The sequence below is a fragment of the Hemiscyllium ocellatum genome, chromosome 12, assembly GCF_020745735.1.
Source record: "Hemiscyllium ocellatum isolate sHemOce1 chromosome 12, sHemOce1.pat.X.cur, whole genome shotgun sequence".
Taxonomy (NCBI): Eukaryota; Metazoa; Chordata; class Chondrichthyes; order Orectolobiformes; family Hemiscylliidae; genus Hemiscyllium; species Hemiscyllium ocellatum.
Window position 1 is genome coordinate 43,109,477 of NC_083412.1, and position 19,075 is coordinate 43,128,551.

Below are 19,075 nucleotides of genomic sequence, written 5' to 3' on the forward strand. Positions count from 1 at the left end.
GAAGTTTCCCACCCAAAGTTTAATCTGCGCCCATTTCATACACAGTGGTTCCTTCAAATGATGTTCAACATATTGATTCATCGAATATTTATTCATCATCTGGGGGAAGGGGGGCATGATAGATTGTAATCAGCAGTATTTTACCATGTTTGACCTGGTGCCATGAAACTTTTTGCAGTTATGAATCAATGTTGAGGATTCTCAATGCAACCCCCCCCCCCCGCCCCCCATCGTATGCCACTGTGCCACCATATTTGCTGGGTCTATTATGTTGGTGGGAAAGGATAGGTCCAAACCTGTTAATAGTATTGTTTGGGACATCATGTCTAAGGTATGATTCTATGAGTATCACAGAAGCACAAAATTGATACGGTGCTAAAGGAGGTCATTCAGCTCATCCTGTGTGAATGTTCAATGACCTAGTGTCAATCTGCTGCCTTTTCACCATATTCCTGGAAATGAGAATTGACCCCAGGACCTTTTGGGCATTTTACAAATCATCCAAAAGTGAATGTCATGCCTTAGATGAACGAGCAAACTGCAGACGACTATGTCAGACTGTTGGTTGCCTAATGCTAGAGATAACTCTCCAAATTTTGGCACTGGCCTCTAGATGTTAATAAGATGATTCTTCAGACTCAACCATGCTGAGTTTGCCACTTTTGTTTCTAATATCTAGTTTGATGCTCACTGATCCATCAGATTTCATTCATATTTTGAGATCTTTTAGCAGGTTGATACTGCTGAATGTCTTTCTAGATAATTTCAGATAGCAGTTAAGAATCAACTACATTGCTGTTGGGCCTGGAGACACATGTATGCCAGACCAGGCAAGGTCAATAAAATATGGAGCTGGAGAAAGCTCAGCAGGTCAAGCAAGATCAGAGGAGCAGGCACATCTATGTTTCGGGCAGGACCTTCATCAGTCTTGATGAAAAGTCCTGCTCAAAATGTCGACTCTCCTGCCCCCCTGATGCTGTTTGACCTGCTGTGCTTTTTCCAGTTCCACATTTTATCAACTCTGACTTTCCAGCATCAACAGTCTTCCCTATCTCCAAGACCAGGTAAGGTCAGCAGAATCAGATGGACCTATTTTGGTTCATCTTGATAACAAAAACTATGAGACAAGGAGAGCTAATCTTTTCCATTCCAGAACTGAACTCTGGCAAAAACCCACAAGTTCTCATCTCTTTACCCTTACGCAAGTAGGCCAATAATAGACCCAATACTAACAGGGTAGCAATGAAAATGAGGGACAGATCCTAATCCATGAGTGAATCTGTGCATTTGTTCCCAAATTTCAAAGGTCCTTTCACCAAGTGATGGTATATATTTGTATGGCATCATTAGCCAATGTCATAGCTTGTTTCTACAGTGTGTAATATATGCTCTGCATTCACTGAGCCTCATTATGAATACTTCTAATGTGTTCCGATAACAGTGGGATTACATAGTAGATCTTGTTCAGATACTGTATCAGAGTTTCTTTCCTTTCCTTCACCTGTACATTAATAATTTCTACCTCACTTCTACCAATTCTACCTTTGTCACCCTAGCTGCTAGCTGTGAGTATAAACACACTGTTGTTTTATGTTTTTTATGTTTTTATGTTTTTTTTTAGCATGGTTGGTTATAAGAGATGAATTAAAATATCCTTTATATGTTGTATGTACTCAAGTATGGAAGCCCAGGAATACAGCGAAGTTTACAATGTTACCCCACCTGGCACCATCTTAGGTACAAAGTAGTTAAGTACAGATCTTTGATACAAAATTGAGAAATAAAAGAAAAAAAACACATTACTTACGGTTATCCATATTATAAGTTAGAAAAATGAGAAATAAAGTTAAAAAGATAAGTATTACAGTCTTTCCATGAAGGGCCTGCAGTAGATCAGTGCAAGGGGCTTTCACACATGGTCTGACTGGACTTGCAAACTCCTGACCACTTGCACCACTCCCCAGTCCGTAACCTATCCCTCTCTGCTCAGGCCTCCAGCCTACTAGCCTTCCATGCATCATTTGGAATTGATTGATTGTTCCCATGTTGGTACTCTTTCTGTGAAATGATAACACAATATCTCCTGTACCCAGGTATGCAGTGTAGCTGGTTCCATTGTAGCCCATATATCATCCATTACACAATACACTGTTGCATTAAACCATCAGCTTACTTCATCTGACTCATATCATTTATGGACACACCACCAAAGAGATTTCTACACTAAATCTATCTATAGTGGTGCTTCCAATATTTCCTTCTATTTTTCCCACATAATAACACATTACATAATAAATAAATGGTGCAAATGTACTAAACCTGCTAATTACCTCAAAGTTCTCCAGTCTATATATTGTCTTATTGGATAACGATGCTGGTATAACTGGAATTATCATAACAATACCAGTTAACATACTACAATTTATACTACATTCTGCATCAGGCACAAGTAGAATTGTTAACCCCCAAGCTGGTAACCTGTCAGGCAAGCTCTTGTGCTGTGGCAGGTTAAATAAGTGTGCAGTTGTTATCAACAGGGGTGCCTCACTCTCATGAATTTGTCTCATGTTTTCCTGTATCTGCTCAAGAATACATGATTCAAAGTGTTGGAGATATCATTCCTGACTGTATTGTTTGATAGAATTTTGTGCACGGTAATCCATCTGTTAATAGTCCAAGCATAACTGTCTGCCACTGTGGCCAAGCTCTGGATTACACATCAAGTCCTGGTCCACACTGAGCTGTCTCTCCTGGGTCCCATGTCCCTTTTCAACTATTTTCTTCAGTTGACAACTTAATATCCAAAATGTTTGGTCCATGGTGGCCAAATTAAGTGAACTGCCTACTGAGGTCACTTTGTTAAATGCCATGGTGACATCATCAACCAGAGTTAGTCGACACTTTCACTGAATCGGGATGCAGCCATTGACATTCTTCCATGCTGCTTGCGTGGACGTTTGTTTAACCAAAGCTGTAAACAATGCTTGGGTCTGAACCAAATGCCACTTTGGCAAACCAGTATTGGAGATGTGTAGAAGTAAGGATTACAGCTTATGGTGTATGTTATTGTAAAAAATGTTCTCATCCTTCACAAACACTAGTTAGTTTTCTCATTCTGGGCTTAGAGCCAGACTAGATGGGTTTGTTACTTGTGGCTCTGGTTCTCTATCCTCTGCTGCACAGTAGATGATGGATGCAATTGTTGTTGCTACCTTTCGTGGTAGGTTTGTTGCTCTATGAGCATACTCACCATTCTCCTGTGAGCACCTCCAGTTTCGTTGACCCTATCACTATCTCCTTGCTCATATAGTCCATCCTCAAGATTGGTGATGAAATGTTTTTGCCCCACTTTGGATGTACATGATGGTAGTCAATGCTATTGTTGTCGGTCTACCTGAGGAAGATTCAAGTGCTACCATGGTGTGGTTTGTAAGCTTTAAGCAAAGGGCAGCTGTATTTTTACTTATTTCTTCTCTTCCATATGTGCAGCATTAAGAAAACTACTGTCATGCACAATAAGTGATTCAGTGTAAAGGTAAGATGCTCCTAGTCAAAGCAGCAAACAGTTCCATTGCACAGTAAATGTCCACTTATTAATAGGTCTGAGGAGTTATTGGGAAGGCAGTTTGTATCCCAACAGTCCATGCCACTACTGCAGTTAGCAAGGTTCGATTACCCCCATGACTAATTACTCTGGAAAAGGTATACTGTATTAGTTAATGAATGACGTGCCTTCAGTTGTGACCAGTGTTTCCAGTGCCCTCTCTCTTTCATATCACTATTCTTTATTAATTCATAAAGTCCCTTTCACTTGCAGGCAAAATATGGTTTCTCTGTTGTCAGTCTCTCCATTGCCTTAACTCTGACTCTGGACATCTCAGCCTGTTCTGTTCCTGCCTTTACTTCTGAACTTCTAGTCTCTGTCTGTGCAGCTGCTTGCACAGCTCTCTCACAAACAGTTTAACTCTCTCTCATGGGTCCTACATACTCAAAGCCAGTCACAAAATCCTAAGGAATTCCATTTGGCTTCCTGCCATTAGTTTATATGGAGTGTATGGTGTTGCCCTGACACCCATTTGGACACTAGACTACAGACCAACCCATCCCTCTCTTGTTTCCTGGATGACCTCATCTAGTGTTCTCTTCATTGTCTTATTCATTTACTCTACCACGCCTGAGCTTTGCAAATGGTAGTAGGTGTGAATTTTTTGTTTGATTCCAAGCAATTTAAAAATGTTATGAATGAGTATGTGGATGACCTTTACAAGAAAAGGTGCAAAACTTGACTTACTCTTGGGAAATAAGGCAGGGCAGGTGACACTTTGGGGGGAACACTTTGGGGCCAGCGACCATAATTCTATTAGTTTTAAAATAGTGATGGAAAAGAATAGGCCAGATGTAAAAGTTGAAGTTCGAAATTGGAGAAAGGCCAATTTTGATGGTTTTAGGCAAGAACTTTCAAAAGTTGATTGGGGGCAGAGGTAAGCAGGTAAAGGGACGACTGAAAAAAGGAAGCCTTCAAAAATGAGTTAATGAGAGTTCAGAGACAGTGCATTCCTGTTAGGGTGAAAGGAAGGGCTGGTAGGTGTAAGACTGCTAGATGACTCGAGAAATTGAGGGTTTGGTTAAGAAAAAGAAGGGAGCATATATCAGGTACAGAAAGGATAGATCGAGTGAATTCTTAGAAGATTATAAAGGTAGTACGAGAATACTTAAGAGGGAAATCAGAAGGGCAAAAAGGGGACATGAGATAGCTTTGGCAAACAGAGTTAAGGTGAATCCAAAGGGTTTTTACAAATACATTAAGGACAAAAGGCTAACTAAGGACAGAATAGGGCCCCTCAATGATCAACAGGCAGCCAATACGTGGTGCAGCAGGAGATGGAGGAGATACTAAATGAGTATTTTGCATCAGTGTTTACTGTGGAGAAGAACATGGAAGATATAGGATGTAGGGAAATAGATGGTGACATCTTGAGAAATGTCCATATTGCAGGGGAGGAAGTGCTGGATGTCTTGAAATGCATAAAAGTGGATAAATCCCCAGGACCTAATCAGCTGTCCTCTAAAACTCTGTGGAAGCTAAGGAAGTGGTTGCTGGACCTCTTACTGAAGACTAGAGATTAGCTAATGTGTTCCCTTTTAAGAAAGGTGGTCAGGAGAAGCCAGGGAACTATAGACCATTGAGCCTGACATCAGTGGTGGACATTTTATTGGAGGGAATCCTAAGGAACAAGATGTATATTTATTTGGAAAGGCAAGGATTGGTTAGGGATAGACTGCATGGCATTGTGCATGGGAAATCATGTCTCACAAACCTGACTGAATTTTTTGAAGAAGTAACAAAGAGGGTTGATGTGAGCTGAGTGGTGGACGTGATCTATATGGACTTTAGTAAGGTATTCAACAAGGCTCCTGATAGGGGAATCTCACGGAATACAGGGAGAACTAACCATTTGGATACAGAACTAGCTGAAAGGTGGAAGACAGAACGTGGTGGTGGAGGATTGTTTTTCGGACTGGAGGACTGTGACCAGTGGAGTGCCACAAGGATCGGTGCTGGTTCCACTACTCTTCGTCATTTATATAAATGATTTAGAGATGTGAACATAGAAGATGTAGTTAGTAAGTTTGCAGATGACACCACCATTGGAAGTGTGATAGACAGTGAAGAAGGTTACCTCAGAGTACAATGATCTTGATCAACTGGGCTAATGGGCCAAGGAGTAGCAGATGGAGTTTAATTTAGATAAATGAGAGGTTTTGTATTTTGGAAAACCAAATCTTTGCAGGAATTATACACTTAATGGTAAGGTCCTAGGGAGTGTTGCTGAACAAAGGGACCTTGGAGTACAGGTTTGTAGCTCGTTGAAAGTAGAATTGCAAGTAGATCGGATAGTGAAGAAGGCATTTGATAAGCTTTCCTTTATTGGTCAGAGCATTGAGTATTGTAGTTTGTTGGTCATGTTGTGGTTGTACAAGACATTGGTTAGGCTACTTTTCGAATTTTGCATGCAATTCTGGTCTCCTTCCTATGTTGTGAAACGTGAAAGGGTTCAAAAAAGATTTACAAGGATGTTGCCAGGTGTGGAGGATTTGAGCTACGGGGAGAGGCTGAATAGACTGGGGCTGTTTTCCCTTGCACATCGGAGGCTGAGGGGTGACCTTACAGAGGTTTATAAACTCATGAAGGGCATGGATAGGATAAATAGACAAGGTCTTTTCTCTGGGGTGAGGAGTCAGATTTGATGGGGGAGGGGGTGTTGTTGGAATCCAGAACTAGAGGGTATAGGTTGAGGGTGAGAGGGGAAAGATTTAAAAGGGACATAAGGGGCAACTTTTTCACACAGAGGGTGGTGTGTTTATGGAATAAGCTGCTAGAGGAAGTGGTGGACATTGGTACAATTACAGCATTTAAAAGGCATCTGGATGTGTATGTGAATCGGAAGAATTTCGAGGGATATGGACCAAGTGTTGGCAAATGGGACTTGATTGGTTAAGATATATGGTCAGCATGGACGGGTTGGACTGAAGGATCTGTTTCCATGCTGTACATCTCTATGACTGCTCCTATGGCCTATTTGGTCAGAGCTGATGCAACATGTGGATTTTGACTGGTCTTCCCAGGCTACTTTGAATGTGCACCAGACATCACTGACAATGTTTTTCTCTGACTGTTCACTTCCCTTGCTACCACCATCAATTACCCAACCTCCTCTATGTGGCTTCCTTCACATGTTGTACATTCCTATATTGTATTTTCATAAAGGTTTGCTGAATGCAACATCATGCTGCCACTCTTTTCTATTCCTGCCAGATGCCATTAGTATCTTTTACTGCCCCCTGGTGTTCTACAGCTGTTTGCTACTTCTTCCAGATCCCTGTATAAATCTAACATGATTTGGAGATACCAGTGGTGGACTGGGGTGTACAAAGTTAAAAATCACACAACACCAAGTTATAGTCCAACAGGTTTAATTGGAAGCACTAGCTTTCGGAACGCCACTCCTTCATCAGGTGGTTGTGGAGTACACATTGTGGTTCGAATACCATGATAATTTCACTTCTTTCATGTGTAAATCACAATTTTTTTTTTAAAAAATTGCATTCTCAGGTTAACTGTAACAATTGGTGTTAGCTAGATAATATGTTGAAGGTGTTTGCCCCCTGTGTTCTCTGTCTTTGCCGCACACATATATACACTCTCTCTCACAGACACTCAAAACCCCCTACCCCAGACACACACACACACTTCCACACTCACACATGCATCCCCTCACAGACTTAAGACAGTCTACACTCACATACATACACATATACACTCTCTCTCACACTCACAACCCCCCCAACCCTTACAGACAGACAGACAGACACACACACACAAAGACCCACAAATACATATACGTTTGTGGGGTGAATTTGTACTTGCAGAGTTACATTGTACTTTGCTCAAAAACTGCATGAATCTATGTAAGACTCTGTTAACTCACTTTTAAGTTGAGAATCAGTCTAAACATCATGGCACAGACAGAGAACACAGGGTGCTAACACCTTCAACATATTGTCTAGCTAACTCCCATTGTTACAGTTAACCTGAGAATGCAACTTTTAAAAAAAAGTTTTGCGACTCACATGAAAGAAGTGAAACTATCATAGTATCCGAATAGATGAAAGACTCAATGGACAATAAGGTACTTTTCAATGTATAATTTCAGTTACATCACACTGTAAATCTTTGCTATAAATTCTGTGCCTTACAATTGTGGCTTCCACAACCACCTGATGAAGGAGCGGCACTCTGAAAGCTAGTCGTGCTTCCAATTAAACCTGTTGGTCTATAACCTGGTGTTGTGTGATTTTTAACTAAATCTGACATGTTCACTTCCAATGGCCCAAATGTTGCTACTGCCACCTTATGCTCACAGCCAGTTGCAGCTGCCTTCTTGAGTGCCTCACTGGCATAAGGTCAAAATCCTACAACTTCCTTCCTAATAGCACTATGGATTAACCTACACTTCCCCATGAATCACCACAGATTGTAATAGTTTGAAAAGGACCCCCCCCCCCAATCAAGGACTATTAGGTATAGATAATAAATACTGCTTTTGTCATGATACCCAAATCCTGGTAAGACTGTTTTTAAAACATCCTGAGGTCATCAACATTCAGGATTCCAAGGCTCCCAACGGTTTGTAATGGGTTGATACAGTTGCAGGAGGTGACTCCTATGGAAAAAATATGTGAGTGAGCAGCAAACGGTTCATCTAGAAAAATATTTTGATTGGATGATGAGGTTTATGCATGGTTCTGAAAGTGACTACAGTATTCTCTTTTTTTGTCTCAACTGCCCCTCCTGACAGTTCTGATCACAAATGCCCTTCATGGAAGAAATAGACTATCTTTTCTGGGTTTTATTTGTGGGTCCAGATCCCATGGCAATGTTGCTGGCACTTAACTGCTGTCAACAGCTGCCATATCCCATTAATAAATGAAACAATGTGGAATTCTTCAGTTGATGCTCCACCCCATTCTGCATTCCAATGTTCTATTGGATTATATCAGGGCCAGCACCAGCTCTACCAACAATTAATGTAGTGATGTGAGAAATGGGTGCTTGGACTGAATATAAGTAACTTTGTGGTTGAATTAGCACAATATAATTGATAATTATGATCATAAACAAAGTGAAGAAACTTAAATTGGGATGTTTAGATTGGAGGTGCAGACAGCAAATGAATTTTAATCACTCAATTACTACATTGTTGATCAGTTAAATAAATTATTATAACAGTTAAAACATTAATGCAAAAGGTTTGCAGGGAAGTAGATGGCAAATGTTCCAATATGGTTTGTTAAAACAGAGTTGACAGTGCAGTTTCTTTTGGAAACATTTGGTAATGAATTTTAGAACTCCACAACAAAACTCCCTTTTATATGCCTGCTCCACATGTGTCAGACCCCTGCCAACCAAAAACAAATTAAAAGCAGTTTTAGTTGTATTTAATTGCGATTATAAATCAGTAACGGATTATAAGCCCTAGCATCTGAGATCTGCCACATCAAGAGGTTTTCTCAGTTTGTTGAGTTTGTACTGAAAGCAGAATAACCACAGCCTCTGTTTTAAACTTTGTTACAAGCTGCTTATTTCTCAACCACAAAAAACTGTGGAAATTGTTCAGGATCATTGTTGCAATAGTTTAATCAGACAGAAGCAAAATACTGATATAGAAACCTAAATTTAAAAAAATGCTAGAAGTACTCAGCAGGTTGGACAGCGTCTGTGGAAAGAAACAAACTCACCTGCTGAACTTCGAGTCTCAAAAATGGCTGAGTTGGAGCTAGTGCAAATGCTTACATTTTAAAAATCTGAAACCCCATCATGAACAAAATCAAGAACGAATTGACAATTTACATATTTTGGTGAGGCTGGCAGCTTTTGATTATACCTACTTTGCAGACTGAAAGAGGCTCGTTGGATTTCCCAGAACTTGAGAAACTTGGGACTTGAAGACTAAAGATACATGTCATGTCAGCTATATATTAAGTAGGTGGTTTCTTATATCCAGATTGTGCACGTTAGCTGGGTACTCAGCTGGGCTTATACATTTAGGAACTCACTGAAACTGTAGTTGTTATATTGGAAGTGCACAATATGCTGTTTGTAACTCAGAGCTTGGAAGTGAATAGAAGTGATCCAGTGGTCGATCCATCACTGTCTGGTTATTTGTACTCTAGCATGCCACAGAGTTTCAGCCTGCAGGAAAACATGTACCTTGGGGATTTCCATCTGAAACTCCATCCTGACCTGTCTGTGAAACTGATCTAGTTATTATATGGAGAAAATGGTGCTGGAAAAACACAGCAGGCCAGGCAGCATCCGAGGAGCAGGAGAATTGATGTTTCAGGCATAAGCCCTTCTTCAGGAATGAGGCTGGTGTGCCAAGCAGGCTGAGATAAAAGGTAGGGGGGGAGGGAATTTGGGGGAGGGGTGCTGGGAATACGATAGGTGGAAGCAGGTGGGGGGTGAGGGTGATAGGCCGGAGAGGGGGTGGGGGCGGAGAGGTCGGGAAGAAGATTGCAGGTCAAGAGGGCGGTGCTGAATCTGAGGGTTGGGACTGAGATAAGGTGGGGGGAGGGGAAATGAGGAAACTGGAGAAATCTACATTCATCCCATGTGGTTGGAGGGTTCCTAGGCGGAAGATGAGGCGCTCTTCCTCCAGGCGTCGTGTGACCAGGGTCTGGCGATGGAGGAGGCCAAGGATCTGCATGTCATTGGCGGAGTGGGAGAGGGAGCTAAAGTGTTCAGCCACGGGGCGGTTGGTTGGTTGGTGCAGATGTCCCAGAGGTGTTCCCTGAAACATTCCGCAAGTCGGCGGCCTGTCTCCCCAATGTAGAGGAGACTAATGTAGAGGGTGCACACCTCTAGACAGACCCCATCTCCAGGGATATATTTCCCTCTCCACCCCTATCAGCATTCAGGAGAGACCATCCCTCTGCGACTCCCTCGTCAGGTCCACACCCCCCACCAACCCAACCTCCACTCCTGGCACCTTCCCCTGCAACCAAAAGAAGTGCAAAACTTGTGCCCACACCTCCCTCTAAGGCCCCAATGGATCCTTCCATATCCATCGCAAATTCGCCTGCACCTCCACACACATCATTTACTGTATCCGTTGCACCTGATATGGTCTCCTCTACATTGGGGAGACAGGCCGCCTACTTGCGGAACGTTTCAGGGAACACCTCTGGGACACCCGCACCAACCAACCCAACCGTCCCGTGGCTGAACACTTTAGCTCCCCCTCCCACTCCGCCAATGACATGCAAGTCCTTGGCCACATCCATCCCCAGACCCTGCCCACACGACACCTGGAGGAAGAGCGCCTCATCTTCCGCCTAGGAACCCTCCAACCACAAGGGATGAATGTAGATTTCTCCAGCTTCCTCATTCCCCCCCGCCCCACCCAACCCTCAATTCAGCACCGCCCTCTTGACCTGCAATCTTCTTTCCGACCTCTCCGCCCCTACCCCCTCTCCGGCCTATCACCCTCACCCTCACCTCCTTCCACCTATCATACTCCCAGTGTCCCTCCCCCAAGTTCCCTCCCCATTACCTTTTATCTCAGCCCCCTTGGCACACCCTCCTCATTCCTGAAGAAGAGCTTATGCCTGAAACATTGATTTTCCTGCTCCTTGAATGCTGCATGGCCTGCTGTGTTTTTGCAGCACCACATGTTTCAACTCTAGTTATTATATGTGCCAATATTTCAGCCTGATGATCTCTATTCAAACTGTAAAACACAAGGGATGTAACAAGTTTTTAAAAAGTACAAAAATAGGAAGAACAGGGAGAATATAAAAAAAAAGTGGAGATCTGTGATGGGGTGCAATGAGAAATTACGTAGGAAAGCACAATTATGCAAGGCAAAGAAGATACATAAACGAATAGGTCTAGACAAGGAGTTCATAGAGGTAGAAGAATCAGCTGATGTTTAAATAGATGGACAGACTGGTTAGGAGCAGAAATTGTGAGTTCAATATTGAGCACAAGACGCTGTGAAATGCCTAATGATGTGTTGTTTCTTGAGTTGTATTGAGTTTGGTAGGATATCGTAGGTAATTCTTTTGTGGTACAATGATATTGTCCCTACCTCCAGATCAGGAGACCTAGGTTCAAGTCTCACCTACTCCAGAGGTGTGTTATAATGCTTCTGAACACACTGATTAAAAAAAGTATCTGTAGACTCTAGGTCCCTCTGGCAGAAGCTCAAATTTCAGGTTTCACCTTTTCTAGAATTTGTAACAACTCTGAAAAGATTGACTAGAAAGTAGCTAGAAAATTGTAAGCATGGGGTGGAGAATTAAAATGACGAGTTGCAAGGTCAGAATCTTATTTACAGACTGAATGAAGTGAATACCAAATCAATCACCTGATCTGATTTTGGTCTCCCCCGTATAAAGAAGATCCCATTAGGTGCAGCAATTACATAGGTTACATGGAAAGACATACAATTAAATTGTTAATTCATAGAATGGTGCAGACCCTTCAGTCCAAACAGTCCATGTTGAACATAATCCCAAATTAATCCTACCTGCCTGCTCCTGGCCCATATCCCTCCAAACTGTTCCTATTTGTGTACTTATCTAAGTGTCTTGATCACATCCACCACTTCCTTAGGAAGTTCATTCCACATGCGGACCACCCTCTGTGTAAAAATTTTTGCCCCCAAGACTTTTTAAATCTCCATCCTCTCACTTAAAAATATGCCCTCAAGTCTTGAAACCCCCATCCTAGGGAAAACAAAAAAAAACTCATGATTTTATAAACCTCTATAAGGTCACCTTTCACCCTCTTATTTTCCAGTGAAAAAAGTCCCAGCTTATCCAGCACTTCTTTATAACTCAAACCTTCCATACCTGGCAACATTATGGTAAATATTTCCTGAATCCTCTCCAGCTCAATACTATCCTTCCTATAACCGAGTGACTGAAAGGAATTTCTGGGACTTGAATCATGGGAAGGGAAAGGGTATTTGATGTCCTGTATTTGCACAGGAGAGCACTATGGAATGGTGAACGAGTTTTGGGGATGATTGAAAAGTAACTTTGCTGACACAAATGTAACAATCCTTTTGGAATGCTGATAAAGGGGACAAGATCTATTTGATGCTGGCATTCCATTAGAGTCATAGAGTCATAGAGATGTACAGCATGGAAACAGACCCTTCGGTCCAACCCGTCCATGCTGCCCAGATATCCCAACCTAATCTAGTCCCACGTGCCAGCACCCAGCCTATATCCCTCCAAACCCTTCCTATTCATATACCCATCCAAATGCCTCTTAAATGTTACAATTGTACCAGCCTCCACCATTTCTTCTGGCAGCTCATTCCATACATGTACCACTCTCTGTGTGAAAAGGTTTCCCCTTAGGTCTCTTTTATATCTTTCCCCTCTCATCCTAAACCTAAGCCCTCTAGTTCTGGACTCCCTGACCCCAGGAAAAGACTTTGTCTATTTATCCTATCTATTCCCCCCATAATTTTGTAAACCTCTATAAGGTCACCCCCCAGCCTCCGACGCTCCAGGGAAAACAGCCCCAGCCTGGTCAGCCTCTACCTACAGCTCAAATCCTCCAACTCTGGCAACATCCTTGTAAATCTTTTCTGAATCCTTTCAAGTTTGGGTAGATTGTGGTAAACCACACTCCTACAAGGAAGTCAAACAAGTCAATTAAGAACAGGAGATGGTGCATTCCAATCTAAGGGACTGCAAGCTAAATTGAAGAGAAAGCTATAAACTGCTTTCAAAGAAAGCTACAATAGTTTAAAGTGGGCAGCATGGTGGCACAGTGGTTAGTACGGCTGCCTCACAGTGCCAGAGACCCAGGTTCAATTTCCGCCTCATGCGACTCTCTGTGTGGAGTTTGCACATTCTCCCTGTATCTGCATGGGTTTCCTCCAGGTGCTCCGGTTTCCTCCCACAATCCAAAAATGTGCAGATTAGGTGAATTGGCCACACTAAATTGCCCGTAGTGTTAGGTGAAGGGGTAAATGTCGGGGAATGGATCTGGGTGGGTTGCGCTTCGGCAGGTCGGTGTGGACTTGTTGGGCTGAAGGGCCTGTTTCCACACTGTAAGTAATCTAATCTAATCTAAAGTTTCACAACATCTTTCTGATAGGAAGGAGACCAGAATTGCACTCAATATTCCAACAGTGGCCTAACCAATGACCTGTACAACCGCAGCATGACCTCCCAACTCCTATACTCAATACTCTGACCAATAAAGAAAAGCATACCAAATGCCTTCTTCACTATCCTATCTTCCTGCGACTCCACTTTCAAAGAGCTATGAACCTGCACTCCAAGGTCTCTTTGTTCAGCAACACTCTCTAGGACCTTACCATTAAGTGTATAAATCCTGCTAGGATTTGCTTTCCCAAAATGCAGCACCTCTCATTTATCTGAATTAAACTCCATCTGCCACTTCTCAACTCATTGGCCCATCTGGTCCAGATCCTTTTGTAATCTGAGGTAACCCTCTTCGCTGTCCACTACACCTCCAATTTTGGTGTCATCTGCAAATTTACTAACTGTATCTCTTATGCTCACATCCAAATCATTTATGAAAATGACAAAACGTAGAGGACCCAGCACTGATCCTTGTGGCACTCCACTGGTCACAGGCCGCCTGAAAGACAACCCTCCACCATCACCCTCTGTCTTCTACCTTTGAGCCAGTTCTGTATCCAAATGGCTAGTTCTCCCTGTATTCCATGAGATCTAACCTTGCTGATCAGTCTCCCATGGGGAACCTTGTCGAACGCCTTGCTGAAGTCCATATAGATCACATCTACTGCTCTGCCCTCATCAATCCTTTTTGTTACTTCTTCAAAACCTCAATCAAGTTTGTGAGACGTGATTTCCCACGCACAAAACCATGTTGACTATCCCTAATCAGTCCTTGCCTTTCCAAATACATGTACATCCTGTCTCTCAGGATTCCTTCCATCAACTTGCCCACCACAGCGGTCATGCTCACCGGTCTATAGTTCCCTGGCTTGTCTTTACCACCTTTCTTAAACAGTGGCACCACATTTGCCAACCTCCAGTCTTCCGGCACCTCACCTGTGACTATCAATGATACAAATATCTCAGCAAGCGGCCCGGCAATCACTTCTCTAGCTTCCCACAGAGTTCTCGGGTACACCAAGAGATTGAAACAAAGAAAGAAATCCTCTATCTACACGAAACCTTCAAATACAAATGCCAGCAGCCTGGTGCCAAGGACCTGAGCTTGAGAAGCTCAATGCCTGGTACAAGTACAATATTTAAAAGACATCTGAATTGGTACATGAATAGGAAGGGTTTAGAGGGATATGGGCAAATGCTTGCAAATGAAATTGGATTAATTTAGGATAGCTGGTCAGCATGGACGAGTTGGACTGAAGGGTCTCTTTCCGTGCTGTACAATCTCTATGACTCTATAAGTAGTCAGGGTCAGAGAATGCATGTTTAAATGTCACATACCAGCAATTGCACAAGTCTCAAACACTTTGCTTAATTTCTAACAATGACTACTAATCAACACTTATATCCAACAGCCATATCTTCGCCTCACTCTTGCACTGCTGCAAATCACACACCCCTATAGAAATCCTACAATGTGGAAACAGGCCATTTGGCCTCACTGGTTTGCATCGACCATTTAAAGAGCATCCCATCCAGACCCATCCACTTATCCCTGTAACCCTGCATTTCCCTTGGCTAATGTACCTAACCTACACATCTTTGGACATTATGGGCTAATCCACCTAACTTGCACATCGTCGGACTATGGGAGGAAACACATGCAGACACCGTGTGGGAATTGAACCCAGGTCCCTGGCACTGTGAGACAGCACTGCTAACCACTGTGCCACTGTGCCACTGTATGATGCAATGATCTACCTCTTGTTTTCTCCCCTCTCCCTCACTGCAATTCTCCCTTTGAACCTTTATCCTTTTAGATACCAAGAAATGCCACCTGACTGGATAGTGCTGCAGGAGCAAATTGTGGAAGAGGATAAAGATACTGATAATGATTCTCAGCCTTACTGCCACTACCTCAGATACTGACACTGAGTAGTTTAGAGCAGCTTAGAGGGAAGATTTGCACATGGTGAGACATAAGTGTCCTAGAATCAGAGCGAAGAGAAAGAATGGGACACTATTTGGTGGGTGAAAGTAGACATGAATTACTGAGGACTCTGAGGATTCAAAAAGGGTGGTATACAGATATGTAAACAGACTGAAAAACTTTTGTACCTCTGCAGGACTACCAGGAAGTCTGCACTCACTTTCAAGGAGTGTGGAGGAGTATATCAACCTTGAGCATGGCTTTACATTGCGCTTGGAACTCATTGTTTCCAGCATGAATATGGGCCATGACTGAAATAGCCATTATATTGCATCTGATAGATGATGTTTCAACTTTCTTTGGGAAAATTCTGCTTATGTTGCAATATCTGGCTGCTGCATTGGAGCTCAGACTGAAGCCATCATTACTGGCAAGACTGATGTTCAAAGGAGTTTGCTGTGAATTACAGTAGCCCTGTCATCTATAAACATGTGACATAGATGAAGGAGGAACCACCCAGGGGAGTGACAATTGCTCAAGGGAGCAAAAAGCTGCTTGTACATGGTCGGGAATGGCAGCAATTCATCCTTCCATAAGAGCCATCTGACCCATGCTCTTGTTGGTAGCTGCCATCCAGCCAGCCCAGGAGAAAGTGAGGACTGCAGATGCTGGACATCAATTTCAAAGAACGTGGTGCTGGAAAAGCACAGCCGTTCAGGCAGCATCCAAGGAGCAGGACAATTGACTTTTCAAGCATAAACCCTTCAGCCTCATTCCTGATGAAGGGCTTATGCTCAAAACATTGATTCTCCTGCTCCTCAGATGTTGCCTGACCTGCTGTGCTTTACCAGCACCACACACTTTGCTCCAGCCAACCCAGACTGTTTTGTTCCATTCTGAAGTTCTGCAGACCAACACCATGTCTTCCAGGCACAGACTGATACATGGTTATCCTGCATGGCTAGCTGTAACCTCTGCTATTGAATGTCAGCAGTGTTCCACCAGCCATGCCTTAGCCATTGAGGTAGTACCTTGTCAAAGCATTGGGACAGACAAAGTCACACATCAGGAAGGCATGAAGCAAATACACAAGATTGACTAATTAGATGTTTTATTGAATATTTATGGTTTGATTGGTAAAGTTAATTTCAAACTTTTGTTTTGTGGTGACTTTTTTGTCAATGATGTGGCCTCAGCTTCTGATAGAAGGGAAGGAATGGGACTATATTTGCGTAAAAAATTAGGATTTTGTTTACAAGGAACACAATGGAATGAGATGAGCAAAGTCCAACCAAGAAGGGGCTGAGTTGATGCCTTCACTTCCTCACCTTCTCAGCACATGCCTAGTAAGAAGGCTGTGTCCTCATGATATCCAGGTTGCCTGGTATGCAACAGATCACTGTGAATTAAGAGCTGCATTCAGAAAAATACTGCAGAATTCATCCAAAACAGCAGAAGCATTGATTAAACACCCCAATGGTCTTCTCATCAATAAGCCATGTGTTCTGTGAATACAGCACATAGGGGTCATGCACTGGAGTCATAAGCTGGATTGTCATTCAGAGGCCTGTCTCTGGTTTCTCATGGTGACTCAGTTGCTAACAGTACCGTGAACCTTTGGAGAATACAGGCAAATGATTGTTGCCAGTTACCTGGCATTGACCTGTGCTGTATATATTGAGGGAGTGGAATCGTTTTGCTGTTATGCTCTATCTCTGAACTTACTTGCACACCTGCAAAGCAATATACGTTCACTGAATGGAACTGTGTGCCATGTGAACTGTACAATCCGAGTGAAGCCATGTGCCTTAACCATCTGTTTCTCTGTGGATTGCATACAGAGTGTCACCTCCATGACCATATTCATCCTGCTCTGAGGCTGCAAATACTTCAGTGAGCACCACCTTAGTGAAGTGGACACACTGATGCTGCTGTGATTGAGGCAGACGTAGTCTATGGGTAGATATGACTTCCTGTCTGTGGGTAGTATATGACTTCCTGTTAACAGCTTTTCTCCCTCATTCAGCAATTTACTCTCTCCAATGCCATTTCTGCCCATTCTCCCTTTCCTGCTCCAGCAAGTATCTCTCACTTGAAACACGTGAGTTCAGCAGAATCCTTGAAATCAGAACGAGGGACCTGATCACATGCATCACTATTTCCTGTTGAATTAAACAGGACACTGCAGTAACTGTACAAACCAGACACTGTCAGCAATACTACAACAGCTAACAGAAATCAATAGTACCTAACCTGAGTGGGTTTCTAAACCTTTAACTGGGCTGCTAAGTGCACAATCAGCTTCAATGTTTTATGTGGGTATTAGTTGGGGTGTTAAGGTTGAAAACATAATTGTGATACCAAATCAATTGAATGACACAGGATCCACATACATCATATACTTTTGACACACGCCCCTTGTGTCTGCTTTACTCAGTTACCCAAAATGGTGCTTAGTACAAAAGCTTCCAAATGATATTACTTTGAATGCAGTTGGCAACCATGGTGCTGAAAATACTGGTGTTACACAATCAAACATGTGATCAATATCTACAGACGTTTTGCTATATGGGTTCTAGTAGCTTTCCAAAACTTGATTGTGTAACTAAAACCCACTTGAACTGCTGCACATTAAATAATATCAAGCCAATGAGATATATTCAAAAGAGAATGAGTTCCAAATAGTTAATTTTTTACGATCCTGGTTGTTGAATGATACAACGACAATAGAGTTTTTGATTAACTACAATAGTCAATGTGGTTATTAATCCACAAAACATCCAGATATAGCAAGAGGAAAACCCTAGGGTGAAAAACCACAGGAACAATAAGTTGTAATGCCATCTTTCCCATTCAAGGATGTGACATTTATTGCATGATATCTTACATCTCAATTCCTAGTTGTTACTGGAAGTGGGAAGTAGTCATTTTAGTTAAGCCAGAGCAATCTATTTAGTCCTAGGGCCTTACTGTTACTCCACATTCAAGAAATTGTTTTATCTTTTAAGTATTCAAATCTCATTGTTGGCTGCTTCAAAAATAGTTTGGCTGCAGTCAAGAGTAGTCTTGTAGGGTTGGCTTCAGGGCTGCTTGAAGTAGGTGGAGGAGGGCACTTGTCAGGAAGTCACATGAACGGAGGATCTTCAAGGAACACTGAATCTACTCAACCTTGTTTCGGAACAAGGAAAAAGTGAGGACTGCAGAATGCTGACGATCAGAGTCAAAGAGTGTGGTGCTGGAAAAGCACAGCCAGTCAGGCAGCATCCGAGGAGCAGGAGAATCGATGTTTCAAGCATAAGCCCTTCATCAGGAATGTTGAGGAACAAGTTTTCATACAAATTCACTTCAGCAAAGGGAACTATCACCAAACTATGTTGCCTGCTGGAGCCATAACTTGAGCCTTGAACCAACGGATCAGGCCAGGCCTCTTGCCCCTAGCTTTTTATGTGTCTTCCC